We start from the raw sequence: 13,271 nt of genomic DNA, 5'->3' as shown, positions 1-13,271 counted from the left end.
AAATTTTGTCTGCCAAGCTCGTCCGTGAGTTTTTGTTCTACAGATATGAAACTTAACATATAGAGATTTGAATCCGTTCAAAACTCTATATTTGGGTTTTAGCCCGGGAAATTTTGTGCAAAAGTGTGAAAATTCAAATAATGGAATTTTCCAAGTGAATGTCAAATGACGGCATTACGAATATGCATGCGTTACGTAATAGCTATTAATTCATGTTATAATATTTAGTCTTGCAGCAAACGTGTATTCATGGCTCAGACATTAACGTCAGAGGAAAAAGTAAATCGTATGTTAAGCGTTTTGGTTTCGATTCTAGGTGGTAGCGCACGAGTCATTTCTTTAAACACTTTTTAAATCACTTCTACATATTGGGTTCAATATAATATGATATAATAAGAAATACGAAATATGCATTAATTTAAATATCAGATTCAAGCGTATTTTACGGTCGGACGGCTTGCTAGTATATATATATTTAACAAAACATTATACAGCATTACTCGATTAACTAAAATGTTCAAATTACACCTTACAAAATAATGCTTTAAAGATGTGACTAATTTCTAATAAATTTTAGATTTTATGCTATATTTATTGCTTATATTTCTCTTGGGGCAAGTATTTTACTAGTATATTTATAAATTGTGCCATTGAAATTTAAAACGTTGATGTATCAATTGCGCTGGTGATGAACGTTTTTGGCGTTCTCCCCAGATTCATTTCCGTCCCCTCTTCTCTAACTCGCTATTTCTCTGTCTCTCTTTTTTCACTTGCTTTCTCGTTTATCACTTTATTTTCTCTCTCTCTCTCTCTCTCTCTCTCTCTTCTCTCTCTTTTTGTCTTCAATTATCTGTTTTTCAAAATCACTTAACAGAAATTTAACAGTTCGCTAATTCACAATACAATGGAAACTAAGAAGTCCATTGTTTAACATTTTTTAAAAAGTGTATAAAAAAAGCAAGTAATACTCAAGTAATCTTTAAGAGGAACTGTTGCAATAACTCAGGCACGAGGATTATCGATTTGTAGAACTCTCGAGTGTTATAAAAGTAGTTTTAGCCACATTCGTTTACTAAATCTCTCTATCTCTCCATCTTCCTCTACCTATCTTTATATCTCTTTCTTGATCGTTGTCTCTAATTCTTTCCATAATGGGCTTTAACACGTATCTTTGTTTGTCGAGGTCAAGATCGCATTATGCATTCCGACAAAAGGTTTTGTCGGAATGCATTATACGCTCCGATATCAGAAAGCCGGTTGGTGTAGCGGAAAAGATGGCAGGCGCTGCGGAGGCATCCGTATGTAGAAATGAAGATGTCATAAGGCGAAGAGAAAATGGACGATGGTTAAGTGGATTTGTACAGACGCGCCTCAAAGTAGAGAGCGCTCTGATGTTGATGAGAATGGCACATGGCAACTTATGTAATGGCATTAAATGGAGTAATGTCGTCACGATTCTTATCATTCGTACAAGAAGGCACGTAAAGAAGAACAGAGAAAACATGGGCTACTGGTAAGAGGTCGGAAAATCGACATTTATGAATAAATAAATAATGTGCAGTGACTATTCTGGTGTTAAAGTCTGACATGATTACCTCCACTTTGTTAGACTTCTCCAGTACTCGTCTTATAACAGAGCTCTCCTTATTATGAATAGTCTATATTCCAAATTTCAAGACGAAAATTGGTCTTGGATATTACCTTAAACTATATCCGATGGTGAGGGCCCCAGCTTGCAGGCCTTATGGAGTGTGGAGCCACCCTTTAATTGCCATTCCTCCCAGGTCCACTCTGACCCGGAGTGGTAGCACCTGTTAGGATCCCAACTATGGGTTAAATAGAATACGACTTAAAAAAAACAAATATACTATATTAAAAAATCGTTCTTCAAAATCACCAGATTCGGCATTAAATAACCTGAAAAGGGTTGATATGCCGTAAAACAAAACAACCAACCAACCAACCAAGACGAAAATTGGGAGAGAAGTTGAGAAAATGACGTAATAAAAGAAATAATAAAAGCTAATTGCAACTTCTCTCACAATTTTCGAATTTTGTAATCATGTTTATATGCATTTTACTTTCTTTTAATGGATTGGTAGGCGCTATTTATTCTAAGGAGTACAGGGTAGAATAGATTCATTGATTGATATAATAATTAAATGAATAATTTAGAGCAAGGAAACGGGTGTTGTCAAGAATTGTGCATGTCAACGTACATAAAGGAATAAAGTATACGATGGTCAAAATCTTGAAATTTGTCATTTATTTGTTATATGCTCTGTATTTACATTTAGCTTTATAAACTGAAAGATTGGTATGAATAAAAGGTGAAATATAATTGAACACAAAACATATTTTCACACACACACACACAATATATATATATATATATATATATATATATATATATATATATATTCCTCAAATACTCTGTAAATGATGGCCACAAGAATCAGTACGGTTTCAAAAGCCAGGAATCAGCACCCCATGTGGAACAATTGTATTACTTCGAGACGGATCTTGCAAAGATGGTCAGGAATACTACCTTCCATGAAAGAAAAAATAACCTCCAAAAGCGATTAGATAAAATAGTGAAAATTATCAAAAATACAAAAGAAATTCTTGTCAAGACGGATAAAACTCACAACTTTTATAAGGTAAGCAGACCGGAATACCTTAAATTATTAGAAAAAATATTACTAGTCATTATATGAAGGTAAATTTCGATTTGTTGGGAAAAATTAACTCTGACAGCAAATCCATTACTGACAAACTTGATATTAGCTATAGCGTAAATAAACTAGCTAAAAAGCAAGCATACATGTGTTACAAGAACAAGTCCTCTGTTCTTGTAAGTGAGTAAATATGAGATAGGATAGCCGAAGATTCGAACCTGTGAACCTAGGATTGGAATTGTGAATTCGATCATAAATTAAAATAAATAATACAGAATGTTATTGAAAATGGAATGTAGAATTAACCATTGTTTAGTTCACATAAAATAGTTATATATCTGTTTATTGAGAAACGAATGTATTGATGAATTCTGTTTCTATTAATGAAATGAAATTAAAATAAGGAATCTAGATCCGAACAATAGAAAATATTAAACATATTTGCAAAGAGGGTTAGGAAAATTAGGTTAGAGAAAGCATGCCATGCCACGAGTCATGTATGCACGTGTTGGTCACGCAATGACGTCATGAGTTCTCAATATAGAGAGCTTTAGTTAGTAAGTCAGTCAGTCAGGGGAAAAGAGAGGAGTCAGAGACAAAGCTGACATCGAACCTTGGAAGCGAATGTTAGAAGAAAATCATGTAAAGAGACTTTGAATTCTTGATGCAAAGCCATTGACCTGTCGAAATGGAAAAAACGAACATCACGATAATCTTGTATCTGCGTCTTCGTGTTATGTTATTTAACAGAAAGGTATTGTGAATTTATATTATAAGAACTTTGTGAAAATCATCATCTCAAAAATAGGTTAATAAACATATGTGTCAATGTTATAGAAACACACCCATTCACAGAACTGTCAAACGTATAAATGTCAAACTATCTTCCCTAACTATCAATCTATCTATCGATATATCAAATCTCCTCTCATTGTGTATTACATGCCGTCGGCTCTCCTGTATTAACATGTACCCTGTCTCTTTATATATACAGAACTGTCTCTCTCTCTCTCTCTCTCTCTCTCTCTCTCTCTCTCTCTCTCTCTCTTTATATAGATACGCGATATATCTGCACATCAACATGAACACTCTAACACGAACAACAAATACATACGTCATACCTTCTAAAATAACCCCTATGCAACACATCCTCTTAAAGGACCACAAATAAGACTTCAACAATAAACCAACAACTAGGCTGATCAACCACACTAGACTAGAAATCGGAAGAATTAGTAAAAATAAATTCGAAATCATAAACCTTCAGAACAAAAACACGTATAATCTTAACCACTTGTAATAACACGTATAATCTTAACCACTTGCAATAACCCTTATCCCTGAGTGGCTTCCGGGCCTTGATAAGTGGTGACCACTGTGTAAAAAAAAACAATAGATAAATACTCATGTGGCTATTAGCTGATTCTCAAGAATACAAAACTGATAAAGGTGCCTTTATACAATTTGATATTACAAATTATTACCCATCTATCACAAAAGAGCTGTTCAATGACGCAATGGAGCTTTCCTCTCTCCTCATTGATATCTCGAAGGAGGAAATCGACATCATAAATACATGCAGGAACACGGTCTTAATTAATAGAAATGAACAATGGGTTACGAATCAAGCGGGACCCATTGATGTTCCGATGGGCCTCTGGACTCTGCAGAATTACAGACTTAGTGGGACTATACATCCTATATAACTTTGACATTGAGGTTAATACGATTGGCTTATATAGAGATGATGGCCTTCTTTTCGTAGAAAATGCTGACGGATTTAAATGTGATAGGAACAAGAAAATTATCATGAGAGAGTTCAGGAGAATTAACCTTAAAGATGAAATTACCACGAACATTAAAATAGTCTAGATGTTACAATTAATCTCAACAAGGGAACTTATGAGCCCTATAGAAAAGAGAAAAGTAACCCATGTTATGTTCACCCCCTCTCCAATCATTCTAAAGCTATCATTAAATATATCCGCACATCTGTTAGTAGAAGAATTAGTTCAAATCCCTCATCCAAAGAAATGTTCGATAAACACAAAGATTTTTACAACAAAGCCCTGGTAAACATTGGATATAAGAAAACCAAGTTAGAATATACAGAACCCTCAAGTTAAACACCCACATCTAAAAAAACCCGTAAAAGAACAATCCTTTGGTCAAAACCAACTTGGGGTGAAAATTCATTATTCTTATTAAACTACACCCCCCTGCGACATCCTCCACAAAATATTTAGCAAAAACACTATCAAATTCAGCTACAGTTGAGGCAATAACTTAGAAAAAATAATTTTAAAAAAAATATAGTAAAAAAAATTCAAGCAACGCCACAGAATATAATCTGGGAAATAGAATATGCATCTACTTCGGGTGGTTATGTAACATATCAGTATATGGATACGCGTGTATACATAGTCTTCTGCGTGCGCAGAATCCGTGGGTATTACTATTTGCAAATAATTAATATAACCTTCAGTAAAGTTATATCATTGCTAGTTAGTGGGAAATAACTGGGAAGAATTCCCCATCACCCTTCTTTTTAAAATAATCATTATCGCTGTCATAAAAAATGACTGCAATTGACCGTCATAAGTTTAGTAATTACATACATTCTGAGTTTGCAATTACTATCAATATGAAAAGTTTTAATAACAAATTTATAAATATACCAATTGATAAACCAACATTAAATGAACAAATAGAATGGTAATAACTATTAGGGGTGGTCTAGAAACTGATTTTGGTAAAGTGAGAAAAAAACAAACCACCACTATCAAACAAATTATGAGCCATCTCTTTCCGACTTATCTCTTTCTTCTCTCTTCCTCTTCTTCCCCTTTTTTACCCCTCCTCCTCCTTCCTCTTCCCTCTTTTACTTTCTTTCTTACAGCCCCTCCTCCCCTTTTCCTCCCCTTCACCGTTCCATAGGAGCTCAAGAAATGGTCAGTAGATCTGGGTAAATCCTAACCTTTTCGCAGAAAGAAATAGGAATACTAAATACTAAAATAAAACATATAATAAAAAGAATTAAACATACACTTGCTCTTATAAGTCTCAGACTGACGGCGGGCAGTAAACAGGCGAACCACATACTCGTTTAAGATAACAGCTACATATACTTTGGCCTTAAATCTAACTCATCAACTTCTCACGCCACCAACTCCATTCCCTAACACTAACATGAAAATAAATGAATAAGTACATGGGCGAATAAGTAAATCAACAAATAGAAAAATAAATAAACAAATTCGCACCCAAATCAACCCTGTTTTCCGCGCAGCTGAACTTCAACCGCTGACCCTTTTTACAAAAAAATACTTCTTTTGCTGAAAGTTGATTTTCATTTTTCATTAAGAATTCCTCTTTTGAATATAAGCGTAGTTGCCTAAAGAGATCTCTAGTTACTAAATACTAGAAGACCGAAACATGCTCATGACTGTGTAGCAACAAATTACTACTTATGTTGAGAAAAATTGAAAATGTAACTTGCTCTAATTCTGTATTGAGCACTCTTGTATTAACCTCGTTATATTTCACTGGTTACCCTACTTTTCAAAAATAGCAACCTCAAAGTATATATATATATATATATATATATATATATATATATATATATATATATATATATATATATAAAATAAAATGAAAATTACAATTAAATTTACCAAAATGATCCAAGATGGTAAAATTAAAGTATATTATAAATATTAAAGAAATAATATTTATAAAATTATCTCAGCCAGATGTAAAAGCTCGATAAAACCAAATAGGAAATAGAGCTTATAATATTTATTTATATCCATTTATCTAGTGTTTCCTTTTCAGATTAACTATGTTTTTAATTCATTTCAAAGTGTTTTTTAACATTTTATTAAATGTTTGCTCATATATATATATGTGTGTGTGTGTGTGTGTGTGTGTGTGTGTGTGTGTGTGTGTGTGTGTGTGTGTGTGTGTGTGTGTGTGTGTGTGTGTGTGTGTGTGTGTGTGTGTGTGCATGTAAGTAATCTCCTAGATTAACAGTATGATCCGGAGAATGAAATCGAGTTACTTACTAGTCAGGCCAATTGCTCTCTGGTTTTCTATTCGAAACGCATCTGTATCTACCATACAGCATTAAGTTTGGTGGTGGCAGTGTGATGATCTGAGAAATTATTTTATCTGCGTAAGTTGGCCCTATTATCCCCATGCATAGCAAGATCAATAGTAAGATTTACAAAGGGCTTCTTCAGTAACTTGTGGTATCAAGATTACACCATAATTTTGATGAATCTCTTATTCTCTTGCAGGGCAGTGCGCCGTGCCACAAGGTCCAGAAGGTTAAGAAAGAATCGCCCTAATAAAATGGTCAGCCCAGAACTTCGATAGAAAGATAATTGTAGAAAGGACTCAGACAATAAACAAAGAAACCAGAATCACTATGGTAGTGATTGAAAGACGAACGGGGTGGAATTACCGCTGATTTTTGCAAAAAAAAAAAAAAAAAAAGATTATGTGTTCGTCGATGAAGAGAAGAAATTGAAGATAAGAATTTGTTTAGTAAATATTAAATTTTGTTGCTATTTTTCACAATCAAGTATTCACAAAATCGTTCCTAAATTTTTGTCCAGTTGTTAAACTTGCATTGCTAATCGTGTTGTTGTTTTTTTAAATAATACACATATTCATTGCTTGCGTTCCTTTTATAATGGTTGTTACGCTACTATATATATATATATATATATATATATATATATATATATATATATATATATATATATGCATTTCAACATACAAAATGCATTCAACTATATAACAGTGGAACATAAACAAGTAAATCATCAAAATAAATCATCGGCTGTTTACCATCTAGCTGTTTTGAGATTTAAAAACAAAACAGCTATTCAACTATTTAATCCATTGCTCTTTATCTCTACTGATCAAAAGACCACATATCCAATCACCTAATATAGATGCAACTCAGTTATTATATAACTAATAAAAATGTACACACACGTGTAGATATAAGTAAATGATAATAATCATAATAATATTAAAAGTACAATAATATTTATATATATATATATATATATTAACAAAAGTGAGAATGTGTGAGGACTATTCTCAAACCATATACCCAACGAATTATTGATCTACAGACTTGGTATATATGATATTCAGACGTGGAAAACATTTTAATCGGTTTTCATCAGGAAAAAGTGGTTGCTAAGAGGTAAAAATTGAAAAATTGGAACGTGGGACTCATCGGATTTTTATCTGTTTGTCAGCTGTTTCGCAACTGCGCATGCGTGAATCGATCACATTACAGATTCCTCATGTTAAGAATAAGTAGATTTGAAAACACTTGTTAAAGATCTGTCAAGATGGGTTAATGGTTATCGTACTTGACACACTGTATTCACGTTTTGGTTTCGATCTCAGCTCGGGTATTTTTTGTTGTTTTTTTGTTTTACTTACGAGAAGTGAAATGTTCAGAAAAACATAATACTCGCATGGACATGTCTCAGTTTCTGTATGAATTAAAATAAGATATTTATGCATATTTTACGATCGGACAACGCCGGGCGACTTGCTAGCATTATATATAAACGAGTTTACATTAATAGATATTCAGTATACGTGTATTATTCACCATATATATATATATATATATGTAATAAAATTCTAAAAATATAAACAACAATTATACATAAATAGATATGCAACGATACATCCTCAAGTTATATAATAATACCACTCAGCCAACGATGACGAAGTTGTTCGAATGGAGCTTTTTCAATAAGAATCCTTTTAAAACTATTATTTAAGATAGTAACCAAATTATATGATCTAAGAATCTAAGAATTCGTAGTCTGAACGAATTGTGGTCCCTTGATAGAGTTTACAAGCCATAATCGATACCACCTGCAAAATCTTTAAGCATTTTAAAGAAAAAAAAACAACATTTTTCGGTTATTTTTCAAGCGAACGACTTGAAATACGGCCGCATGTGTTCAACGGTGTTCATATATAAGCAGGGGAAATAATTTCAAAATCTCTAGCTAATGGAAATCAATATCAAGACAACAAGGAGGTGGTCAAAGGCGAAATCAATATTTAAAGAAATTAGATGCAGGAAATTTTAGTTAAAGCAAAGAAAAAATATAAATAGCTAGTGAATAATTTTATTTAAAATACATGCGATCTTTTTATAAAATATATATTATGTTTAGGGACAATGTGATGGATTAATCTTTGCTATGAGGATAAGAGAGGATATGAGTTTTACAGGGACGCTGGAAAAATGGTGGGATCCTTCTACCGCTCCAGAAGATATCTCACTACTGATGCAATTCTCTATCTGTATAAAAGCCAAGTACGTCCAAGGATGGAGTACTGCTGCCACATTTGGGCAGGAGCTGCTAAAAACAGCCTATCCTGCCTTGACAGAGTACAAAATAGACTTCGTGGCTTGATGAAGGTTGCCCTTTTCTTTACCCTGCAACCTCTCTCCCACAGAAGAGACATAGCGAGCCTGTCGTTGTTCTATCGTTATTTCCATGGCAAGTGCTCGTCTGAGCTCCATTCTCTGGTCCACCTCTCGCCAATCTTTTTCAAAAAACACCCGATTAGCTGAAACCACCATCAATAATTTTCACCACTCCCTATCTGTGCCTAAATCAAAACGTAGATTCCATGAACAAAGCTTCTTTCTTAGAACTGCACGCCTGTGGAACTCTGTTCCGCTTGCCTGTTTCCCTCGCGATTTCAACCTGGATGTCTTCAAGTCCAACACAAACAAATTCCTGATGAACCGCCCCCCCCTAAATAATGACACCTTACCAATTCCCAAATGCTTGACTTGCTGCCTTGACAGAGTACAAAATAGACTTCGTGGTTTAGTGGGGGTGCCCTTTTCTCTTCTCTGCAACCTCTCTCCCACAGAAGAGACGTTGGAAGCCTGTCTTTGTTATATCGCTATTTCCATGGCAGGTGCTCGTCTGAGCTCCAATCCCTCGTCCCCACTCGCCAATCTTTCACGAGAAACACTCGTCTAGCTGAAACTACTGTCAATAATTTTCCCCACTCTTTATCTGTGCCTAAATACAAACGTAGATTCCATGAGCAAAGCTTCTTTCTTAGAACTGCACGCCAGTGGAACTCTCTACCGTTTGCCTGTTTCCCACCTGACTACAACTTGGACGTCTTCAGGTCCAACATAAACAAACTCCTGACAAACCGTCCCCTTAAGTAAGACACTCTATCAAAACCCCCAATACTAATGATTACTACAATACTATCTCATTGATTACTGTACACGCAATAACCCTTATCCCAGAGTGGCCTTCGGGCCTTGATAAGTGGTGACTCCCATGTAAAAAAAAAAAAAAGAATTAATCCCAAATATAAATGATTAGTATAGGAATGCCCTTTATGCATCTTTACAATTTACCCATAATAGTTGAACCTAAGGAAATTATTTTTTTTTACAAGGGAGTCAACATTTATCAAGGCCAGAAAGCCACTCTAGGATAAGGAGTAATGAGTGTAAGGTGGTGACTGATACAACAGCATAGAAATCTTTAGTGATGGTAATTTGATAGAAATTGATTATTTAAGGGGCAACTCAACAAGAGTTTGTTTACATTGGACTTGAAAATGACCATGTTGTAGTCAGCTGGAAATCAGGCCTACAGTAGAGTGTTTCAAAGACGGATAATTTGAGGAATGAAGTCTTGTTCATGGAAATTGCAGCGATTAAATATTGAATAAGTATAAAGTTAGATAATGCACAAAACTATAAAGGTAAAGGGGATAAAAGATTTTACAGAAAAGCTGCTATGTTCATGTTAATGTAATGTTCATTGTAATGTAATGTTTATTGTAATGTAAAGTTTATTGTAATGTAATGTTCATTGTAATGTAAAGTTTATTATAATGTAATGTTCATTGTAATGTAATGTTCATTGTAATGTAATGTTTATAGTAATGTAAAGTTTATTGCAATGTAATGTTCATTGTAATGTAATATTCATTGTAATGTAATGTTCATTGTAATGTAATTTTTATTATAATGTAATGTTCATTGTAATGTAATGTCAATTATAATGTAATTTCATTGTAATGTAATGTTTATTATAATGTAATGTTCATTGTAATGTAATGTTTATTATAATTTAATGTTCATTTTAATGTAAAGTTTATTGTAATGTAATGTTTATTGTAATGTAATGTTTATTGTAGTGTAATGTTCATTGTAATGTAATGTTCATTGTAATTTAATGTTCATTGTAATGTAATGTCCATTGTAATGTAATGTTTATTATAATGTAATGTTCATTGTAATGTAATGTTCATTGTAATGTAATGTTTATTATAATGTAATGTATATTGTAATGTAATGTTCATTGTAATGTAATATTCATTGTAATGTAATGTTTATTGGAATGAAATGTTTATTGTAATGTAATGTTTCTTTTAATGTAATGTTTATTGTAATGTAATGTTCATTGTAATGTAATGTTCGTTGTAATGTAATGTTTATTGTAATGTAATGTTTATTGTAATGTAATGTTCATTGTAATGTAATGTTTGTTGTAATGTAATGTTCATTGTAATGTAATGTTTATTGTAATGTAGTCTTTATTGTAATGTAATGTTCATTGTAATGTAATGTTCATTGTAATGTAATGTTCATTGTAATGTAATGTTTATTGTAATGTAATGTTCATTGTAATGTAATGTTCGTTGTAATGTAATGTTTATTGTAATGTAATGTTTATTGTAATGTAATGTTCATTGTAATGTAATGTTTGTTGTAATGTAATGTTCATTGTAATGTAATGTTTATTGTAATGTAAACTTTATTGTAATGTAATGTTCATTGTAATGTAATGTTCATTGTAATGTAATGTTCATTGTAATATAATGCTCATTGTAATATAATGTTTATTGTAACGTAATGTTCATTGTAATGTAATGTTCATTGTAATGTAATGTTCACTGCAGTGTAATGTTCATTGCGATGTAATGTTCCTTGTAATGTTCATTGTAAAGTAATGTTTATTGTAATGTAATCTTCATCTTAATGTAATGTTCATTGTAATGTAATGTTCATTGTAATGTAATGTTAATTGCAATATAATGTTCATTGTAATATAATGTTTATTGTAACGCTATGTTCATTGTAATGTAATGTCTCTACAAACAGTATATATATATATATATATATTTATATATATATATATATATATATATATATATATATATATATATATACGTAATTATTTTCAATTTTACATTAACATACACTCTAAGTGCAGGTAAAGAAAAAGATTTCCTTTCATTATTTCAATGTTGCGTGGTTAACACGACACCCCTACTGATGGCTGTTTTTATTTTTGTTTTTTATTAGTTTTAATATCAAGCCGTTATCAAGACCTACTGATTAGCAATAACACTCTCGCACGCAGAATTCTATCATGCGGCCAAGAAAAAGAGGAAAAAAGACAGACGACTCATTGATAAAGATGTGCAGCATCGAAATATTCTAATATAAGCAAATAAATGTGTTTATTTAAAAAAAATGCCTTCAAAACGTATCCATTTATATACGTAATTGTTTTCATTCATCAATTAACACACAACGCTTTCAGTGCAGATAAAGAAAGAAAAAGATTTTCTTTCATTATATATATATATATACATATATATATATATATATATATATATATATATAAAGAGAATGTGTATGTGAGTTCACTTCTCAAACTATATACTGAACGAATTTTTTTATCTACGAACTTTAAATTCGGTATATAGGATATTCAGGCATGTGGAAAACTTTTTAATCCATTTTAATCCGGAAAAGGGGGCTGCTATAGAGTCAAAATTTAAAAATTCGTACATGGGAGAGATTGGGTTTTTATCTGTTTGCTAACTGTTTCCGCATGCTCATACGTGAATAGTTCATATTACAGTTTAGTTATATCAAGAATAAGCAGTTTGAAAACACCTTTTAAAGATAGTGTCACGCTGGTATAACGGTTATCGTACTTGACTCACGGTTTTGGTTGCGATCTCGCCTCGAGTATTTTTATATTTATTATACCTAGAAGTGAACAAAACAAGACGCGTATGCAACTGTCTCAGTTTCTGTATCAAATAAATTATAATATTTATGCGTATTTTACGAGCGGACAACACCGTCGGACTGCTAGTATATATATATATATATATATATATATATATATATATATATATATATATATATTTACGTATATACTGTATATGCCGTATAGATAATACGGTTATATATACACGTGTTTGTCTAGTAACTCGTGTCTTCTAGTCCATATAATGTTCGTTTGTGTGTGTGTGTGTGTGTGTGTGTGTGTGTGTGTGTGTGTGTGTGTGTGTGTGTGTGTGTGTGTGCGCGCGTCGGTGTTTTAGACATTCTAATGACAGTTAACAGGAAACATTCATTTCACGTTACCGAGTTATTTACGAGGACAAACAACATTTTTCTATTTGGGCACATTAGACAGGGGTGGGGATCCTTTTTTTAGTCTTGACTACTTTGTTTGTAAAAGCTGTAGTACCAAC

Source organism: Euprymna scolopes, chromosome 14 (genome assembly GCF_053919585.1).
Source record: "Euprymna scolopes isolate OS-2025 chromosome 14, ASM5391958v1, whole genome shotgun sequence".
Taxonomy (NCBI): Eukaryota; Metazoa; Mollusca; class Cephalopoda; order Sepiida; family Sepiolidae; genus Euprymna; species Euprymna scolopes.
The sequence above is the reverse complement of the archived record's forward strand: the minus strand, read 5'-3'. Positions refer to the sequence as shown.